Raw genomic sequence first — 9,042 nt, 5'->3', positions numbered from 1 at the left:
ATATGATGTGACAATCCCACAACTAGGAATATACCCAGAAGAATTGAAAACAGGGTTGCAAACAAATATATGCACCGATGTTCGTTGAAGCAGTATTCACAATTGTCAAAAGTTAGAAACAACCCAACAGTTCATCAGTGGATGAATAGATAGACAAAATGTGGTATATACATAGGATAAATATTACTCAGCTATAAGAAAGAATGACGTATCAACACATTCGATGACATGGATGAATCTTGTAGACCTTATGTTGAATGAAGTAAGCTAGTCATTAAAGGATAAATATTGCATGATCTCACTGATATAAACTAAGGATATTGAACAGACTCACAGAGGTAGAGTCTGGAAGATAGGTTACCAGGAGATAGAAAGTGAGTGGAGTGGTGAGCTGATGCTCAGTCTGGGCAGAATCTATGATAAGGAGGATGGGGAAGATTTGGCAGTGGTCAGGGGTAATGGTAATGCAGTGATGTGAGTGGGGTTGAAGATGTTGGAGTGTGAGTGTGAGTGGGGTTGGGGGGTGGGTAGGGCTATCCATAGAGGTAGGGGGAGGGCTGGAGGAATGAACAGGTAAACTCGGGTGAAATAGGGGACTATGGTTGAGAATACAATTGTGGGAGTGTTCTTTTGGCAACTATAACAGGAGAGGGTCACTGGTGCTGGATGTTGGTAGTGGGGGGGATTTTGTGGGAAAAGGCACAACTGGGGCATGCTTCTGTGGAATATGAATGTGTTAATGTTGTTACAGGATATTATCTCAGTGAGTGGAGGCCCACACAACAATGAACAAAATATTAAATCCCCTCCCTGGGGAGTCCTGCTACATTCTCAAATACGGTAGCAAGAATCTCTAGCTTACATATGCAGTGCCTAATAATAGTAAACACCCCAATACACCAAGCCCTCAATATTAATGTTGTACTTGTGACTCTTATTCTTGGAAAATTTAAACTTATTCTAATAATATCTATTACCTAAGATTTACCTGCTGAAAACTTCCTTGTTATGCAAATGTGGCCTCTCTCTAAGCCAAACTCAACAAATAAAGCACTTGCAGCACATAGAACCCTCTACTGGTCCTCATAATTCTCCTATCTTTGTGATTCAAAAAAAATCCGGTAAATGGAGGCTACTACATGACCTCAGAAATATTAATGCTCATATGACAAAGATTGGCTCCCCGCAACCAGGCATTCCTCATCCTTCAGTCATCCCATGCGATTACCACATTATTGCAATTGACCTCAAAGATTGTTTCTTTTCCATTCCTCTTCATGAGGACGATGGTCAATACTTTGCCTTTTCCATACCTGTCACAAATAATTCAGTCCCCCTACAATGTTATCAGTGGAAGGTACTCCCGCAAGGAATGAAAAACAGTCCAGCTATGTGCCAAATATTCATTAGTGAAGCCACCCATCCCCTTTCTCAGTTTTGTCAAATTGTTCAATATATGGACGGCATCCTCATTGCTCACCCAGACCCAATTCACCTACAATTCTGCTTGAAATCTCTTCTACATAGCCTTATGCAACTGGGCCTCATCATGTCACCTGAAAAAGTACAAAACTACCCACCTTACACCTTCTTAGGCTATACCATCATGAGCTCTATCAGTCCTGCCATCCCCACTATTGTTTTGCCCCATAAATGTACTCTTAATGTGCTTCAGTGCCTCTGTGGTGATATCAATTGGTCGCGTCCTCATCTGAGTGTAACCACTCATGAGCTAAAACTTCTTTTTGACCTTCTGGAGGGTAACCCTGACCCCTCCAGCTGTCGTTTGGAGGGCAGTGCCGAACAAGCCTGCCTGAGCCTCATAAATGACAGAATTAAAAATCTTCACCTAGCCCGCTTTCAACCAAAACTCTCTCTTTCTGCTCTAGTCATCAACTCCCCTGGGACACCCACAGGTCTTCTATATCAGAATTCCCCCCTCTTTCGGGTACACTTATCTTTTAGTCATTTAGGTAAAATTACCTCTTATTGTGATGCCATATGTATCCTTGGGAGAAAACTCAGAAAAACAGCTGTTCTCTTGTATGGCATCAAACCCACACCTTAGTTCTACCATTCACTCAAGAACAAATACAACCTCTTTCCCAAACTGATTTGAACATGCAAACTCTCCTATCAGGATTCACAGGTCAACTTGATAACCATTTGCCAAAAGACAAACTCATCACTGCCATGATTCTTCTTCCATTTGTTCTCTCCTCTCACTCCTTTCCTACAACTTCTCCTATCCCTCACGTTGCTACAATCTTTACCAACGCTAACAAAACTCACTTTTCTATAGTAGTAAAATCCCTTGGCGCCTCAGATTCCATCCACGTCGAGCAACGTACCGGCTCTGTTCAACAAGGAGAACTACGTGCTCTCCTCCAAGTTTTCCTACATCACCAATCCATCCCTTTCAATATCTTCACTGACAGTGCATATGCAGCTAATACTATCCATGCGCTGCCACATGCAGTCCTTAAAAACAAAATGAGCATTCAAGATAATATGTTGCTTTTTTTGAAATCCCTTCTTGAAAATCACAAACATCCCTGGTTCATCCAACATATTCATTCCCACACTGAACTCCCAGGACCTCTTGCCAGTGGCAATGCCTTAGCCGATTCCTGGCTCGTGGTAAAATTATTAACCACAGACCTAGACCACGCAAAACTCCTTCATGCAAAGTTTCAAATGTCTGCTCTTTCTCTCCATCATCTCTTCCCCTCCTTAACACAGCAGCAATGCAAACACCTCACTTGTGCATGTAAACAATGTGGCCCTCTCCTTCCATTAGGCCCCCTTCAACCTCAGGGAATAAATCCTCGTGGCCTCTGTCCATATGCCATTTGGCAAATGGATGTCACACACATACGTATTTTTGGAAAAACTAAATTTCTGCATGTCACAGTAGACACCTTTTCCAAATACACCTTTGCCACTGCTCTTGCAGGAGAAACTTCAAGACATGTCATTACTGCTTGCCTTCAAGCCTTCAAACAAATGGGCATACCATGGACCATAAAGACTGATAATGGACCTTGATATGCTTCCAAATCCTTCCAAAATTTCTGTGCCTCATGGCACATCACACACAAAACTGATATCCCATACAATCCCCAGGGCCAAGCTATCATAGAACACATCCAACTCATGCTTAAAAACCAAATAAAAAAAAATGAAGGGGCAATATCCCTGAGATACCCCCAGGGATGTTCTAAATAAGACTTTAATCACTATGAATTTTCTTACATTTGACAATGAATGCTGTATCCCAGCAGTCAGACACTGGGGAGGACTTAGAAATACTCCAACCCCTATGCCATTAGTTAGATGGAAAGACCCCCTTACAAATGCATGGCAAGGGCCCCATCCCCTATTAACCTAGGGACAAGGGTATGCTTGTGTCTTTCCAGAGAACGCACAACAGCCAACCTGGGTCCCCAGCCAGCTCATTCGACCAGCCACCAGAGAAGAAGTCAATACACAACACCAAAATACTGAGGAGAAAGAATGATTCTGGACTCTTGCATCAATTACAGGCACCAGGACCACCATTATTCATCCGGTGCATCCTTCTCTTAATAATTGCTCACACCACTTCGGGGACACTTCTTTGGATCATTCCATTCCTCTGGACCTCGAGCCCTGCCATTCCAGCCATGGAACATCCAAATCAAGGCCATGATCCCCGCTATGCCGTGAGGACAGTCTTTGGAAAATGGACGCTCTGCGGAGAAAATGACTGCTTAGATCTTCGTCCATTCATAATGATGAATGCCATGCTCACTAATGGAACTTGGGTTTCTTCACACACAAATGAGTCAGACTAGGCAGCCAGCCTCAATAAGACTGCAAACACCACCCTCTCTGTGCGCACCTTACCCTGCGTAACTCTTCCCTTTCTTTTTATAGACTCAAGCAATCAATCCTTTGACTGTAACATCACCCTTTGCATCCTTTCCAATTGCTGTAACCACACCAAGCATCCCTACGCTATTATTGTTAGAATTCCCTCCTTAATATGGGTTCCTGTTAATGCTACTGAGTGGACTGGCCCTTCTGAATTAATTACGCACTTACATTTTAGGCAAAAAAGAGCAATTGGTGTAGTTGTAGCTCTCATTGCAGCTATTATAGCCAGTCTAGCAGCCGCTGCCACTAGTATCACTTCTATAGTCCAATCCAATTCCAATGCTAACACAATAAACAACTTAGTAGAAAAAATGGCCACCCCCTTGCAAACACAAAACCTGCTCAATAATCATATTCATGGTGGCCTACTTAATGTACAACAACAAATAGATTTACTAGAAGAAGAAGTACAAATGATAATGCAACTGACAAGACTGCCCTGTGACATTAATTATCCACACATTTGTGTTACCCCCATCAGTGCCACCAATTGCATAGCAAACTTTACCACAGCCAGAGCAATGTTAAAACAAACCCTACTCGGACATTGGAACAACGCCTTCTTAAATTTAACCACTCAGCTCACCCATCAAATTCTGACCCTTAAAAGCACCCGAGCAACTACCATAGACATCACACTGATCACCAATATTCTAGCTAACCTTCAATCCCTTTTCACTCCCTCTAATCTCATAACATTTGTTATCATTGGATCTGTTCTTCTAATGTGTATACTCAGTATAAGATATGTACTGTGCAAAGGGGAAAACCTCTGCAAAGATGTTAAAACTTTAGTACTTGTCCGGCAGGCTATGGTCAGCACTCTAGAAGCAGAATAAGCCACTGCAGAAACTGTTTCTCAAGCTGCGAATATCTTCAGCCTTGCAGTCCTGCAAAAAATGCAGAGATAAACACCGTGCCAGAGAGCTTGGCTGGTAGCCAATGACTGGTAAGATCCTCAGAGGAGGACAACCTAAACAGACACAGTCACCTTGACACAAAACAACACCAGCGCTTCACCTTGCCTCTAATAAAAGAAAAAAGGGGGAATTGTGGGCAAGCTGCCAACACCTTGTTAGACGTAGGAAAACCTCTCTAACTATAAGGCCTTTGGGGTTCCACCCAAAAGATGGCACTGAGGCATGCGGGGGATATGCTGGGGCCTGCCTGGGCATGTCCCTAGGAAATCTGCCTTCCCTCCAGCAACTAGAGCACATGAACCAATCAGCCTCGCTAAATTAGCATAGCCCGTAAGCTGCTTGCACGTTGCCTCATGGTCTATAAAAGCTACTACACTTCCTCAATAAATCAGACCTGCGCCACCAACCTGCGTCTCCAGAGCAGTTACTGTGTGTTGTATTGCTCTGTTTGTCCTTACCTCTTCAGGAGCAGAGCCGCTGGATGGCACCACAACATAAAGCCACTACATTCCTCCCAGCTTGGGGCATGATTCCTGGGGATGATCCTCTCTGGCACTGTGGGATTAATACCAAGCACTCACCAGTGAAGCATTTGGAAAAAGACCTTGGCCAAAAGAGGGAAGCATTAAATACTAAAGAGTTTTAACAGCTCAGAGATTTCAAAGTGAGTCAGGTCATTCCAGAGGTTACCCTTATGCACATCTCAGGAGTATCTAACTGCCTTGGTGAACAAAGCCTCAAACAGGGGTGTTCCTGAGGGCTCTAAAGACCTCTGGACATTATAGGCAAGGCATACCACCCTATGAAATCAGCACTGTGCCAGTGGGTCATATCTTGTAATATATGATAACCTATTTTCCAAAAGTAATAGTTAGATTCACTTATAACTTCCCCTTACATGGCTTTTCTATCACTTTTATTTGAACCTATAATTAGTCCTTTACCTGTTAAATATATGTACCAGAGACTTTATTCTTCCATCTGCTTATATGCCAGTTGATCTCTGAATTTCAGAAGAGTTGTGGCCCACACCCATTCTCCAATTTATTGGACTCGCCCAGTACAATTGATGATGATGGACAGCTCCCATCCCCCCGAAAAACAAGAGTATCTACAAGTGCAAAAAAATAATTCCTTCTGTCTGCCCCATAACATCGAAACTCCCTCTCAATCTGAAGCAGAGCAGGCATCTCCATCTCAAAATCCTCGAGATTAAGGAATGAATGATCATGAACCAAAACAGACTTTTATTATTGTCCTAACAGAAGAACTTGCAACTTTGACTTAAAGATAGTAGTTACCAGAAGTTCTGAGGGGAGGATGAGTGAAGAGTAGGTGGAACTTAGGGCACTTTTAGAGTATTGGAATTGTAATTCATGATATTGCAATGATGGATACAGGCCATTATACATTTTATCAAAACCTATAAAATTGTACTGTGCAAAGTGAAAAACATAGCATTAAGTATAGACCACAGTTAGTAGCAATGCTTCAATATTTATTCATCAATTCTTACAGGTGTACCACACTTATGTAGATGTTATAAACAGGGTTAAACATAGGATGGGTGGGGTGGGGTATATGGGAATTCCCTTTATTTTTTGATGTAACTTTTCTGTAATCTAAAACTTCTTTAAAAATAAAACTTACTATATGAAAAAAAAAAAAAAACCATGGGCAAGGGGCTGAAATATATCAGTGCTGACAGAAAAATGCCAACTAAGAATTTTATATCCACTGAGACTTTCTTTCAAAATAGGGAGGGATTAATAGATTCCCAGATAAACAAAAGTTGAAGAAGTTCCTTACCGTGAGACTTGCACTACATGCAATGGTAGATGGCTTTCTTCAGACTGAAAGGACAGGACACTGGACAAAGTGTGTAAAGAAATAAACACCTCTGACAAAGGTAACCATATAACCCAGGTAATTACAAATGACGGTACTATTTTTTAAATATATTTTCATATGTAACTCCACTTTTTATCACATAGAGCTGCTAAAATACAAATGTATGGAAAGCAATGAGATTTATGCTTCTGGACATATAATGTACAAAGATAAAATTGTAGAGAGTACAAAAATGTTGGGGTATGGAAAGGTATAACAGCAAAATATGTGTATACAATTGAGGTCAAATTGGTATTAAAGCTAATAGTGTTACCCCAAAAAAAGGCGAATAGTGATGAGATGGGATACTTTAGATTTGTTTGTCAGGAGAGGTCTCTATGTAGACAAAAAAAAAAAAAGTTTTAAAAGTCAGCTAGAAGATTATGGCTAGAAAGAAACTTTCAGAAAGGGGGAATAATAAGCACAAACACCTTGGAAAAGAGATATTGCTGAATGTGTTCAAAAGCAGCAAATAATCCAGTGGCTGGAGCCCAGTGATGAGTATCAGCTGATGAAGACTATAGAGTCAAGAGTCTTCCTTCTTTCCACCCTTCCTTTCTTCCTGGGAAAAGCAATCAGAAAAACTAGCCATGTAGAAACATATTTTTTATTTTACTACCCTATTATTTTAAGATATGTCGGTCCAATGTATATCTAGAAAATGAACATTATTTCCTCCACCACCCAAATGAAGTAATTTATGTCATTTTAAATGCCAAAAGAAGAACCTCAAGATTGAAGATAAATGAAAGGTCCCTAACTGGGCTCTAAACTTGAACTGGGAAATTGGTATATCTAGGCTTTTTTGTGTTGTTAGAACTTTTACTCTTGGAATGTCAGAAAATTTCCCAACATTCTTCATCTAGTTCCTTCCTTTAATTAAAAAAGCAGCTTTTTAAAAAAATTAGTAGATAGGTTCATTAGCTTACTCCTTTCTCCCACAGAATACTGTTCCACTGAGGAAGCATTGTTAAAGTCTTGCCTCCCACTGCTATCAGGTCTAAGTTTCCTAAAGAACAGCTGCAGAGGCTTTTCCTTGGAGAGTCAAGCTTTGAAACAACTGATGAGAGTCAAAGGAGACATTTTGAGCAAGGGAGAACTCTCATGGACTGTGTGGTAATGAAAGAGCCAAACACCAAGTGCTCCAGAAGCTTTGAATTTGTCATGTATGCCACTGTGAAGGAAGTGGATACAATCATGGATGCAAGGCCACACAAGGTGGATGGAAGAGCTGTGGAACCAAAGAGGGCTGTCTCAAGAGAATACTCTCAAAGACCAGATGCCCACTTAACTCTGAAAAAGATCTTTGTTGGTAGTATTAGAGAAGACACCAAAGAGCACCACCTAAGAGATTATTTTGAGCAGTATGGGAAAATTGAAGTAATTGAAATTATGACTGACCAAGGCAGTGGCAAGAAGAGAGGTTTTGCTTTTGTAACTTTTGATGACCATGATTCTATGGATAGGATTGTCATTCAGAAATACCTCACTGTGAATAGCTACAACTGCGAAGTAAGGAAAGCTCTTTCTAAGCAAGAGATGGTCAGTCTTCATCCAGTCAAGAGGAGTGTTTCTGGAAACTTTGGTAGTGATCATGGAGGTGGCTTTGGTGGGAATGACAACTTTGGTCATGGAAGAAACTTCAGTGGTCGAGGTGGCTTTGGTGGCAGCCAAGGTGGTGGTGATATGGCAGCAGTGGGCTGGCTATAGTGACTTTGGTAATGTTGGGAACAGTTTTGGAGATGGTGGAAGCTACAATGATTTTGGCAATTACAACAATCAGTCTTCAAATTTTGGACTTACAAGGGAGGAAACTTTGGAGGCAAAAGCTCTGGCCCTTATGGTGGTGGTAGAGGCCAATACTTTGCTAAACCATGAAACCAAGATGGCTGTGGTGGTTCCAGCAGCAGCAGTAGCTACAGCAGTGACAGAAATTTTTTTTTTTAAGATTTATTTATTTATTTACTTCTCTCCCCTTTCCCCCGCCCACACCCCCCATTGTCTGTTCTCTGTGTCTATTTGTTGTGTCTTTTTTGTCTGCTTTTGTTGTTGTCAGCGGCAGGGGAATCTGTGTTTCTTTTCATTGTGTCAGTTCTCCATGTGTGCGGTGCCATTCCTGGGCAGGCTGCACTTTCTTTTGCACTAGGCGGCTCTCCTTACAGGGTGCACTCCTTGCATGTGGGGCTCCCCTATGTGGGGGACACCCCTGCATGGTAGGGCACTCCTTGCACACATAAGCACTGCACATGGGCCAGCTGCACATGGGTCAAGGAGGCCTGGGGTTTGAACCACAGACCTCCCATGTGGTAGACGG

General features: G+C 41.8%; 1 pseudogene; it reads left to right on the top strand.

The window, feature by feature from the left end:
• The first annotated feature begins 1,456 nt into the window (after nucleotides 1–1,456).
• On the top strand, nucleotides 1,457–8,675 carry LOC101442768 (heterogeneous nuclear ribonucleoprotein A1-like; annotated as a pseudogene).
• The last annotated feature ends 367 nt before the right edge of the window (nucleotides 8,676–9,042 follow it).

The sequence above is a fragment of the Dasypus novemcinctus genome, chromosome 10, assembly GCF_030445035.2.
Source record: "Dasypus novemcinctus isolate mDasNov1 chromosome 10, mDasNov1.1.hap2, whole genome shotgun sequence".
Taxonomy (NCBI): domain Eukaryota; kingdom Metazoa; phylum Chordata; class Mammalia; order Cingulata; family Dasypodidae; genus Dasypus; species Dasypus novemcinctus.
Note: the sequence above shows the minus strand (reverse complement) of the source record. Positions and strands in the feature narration are given on the sequence as shown.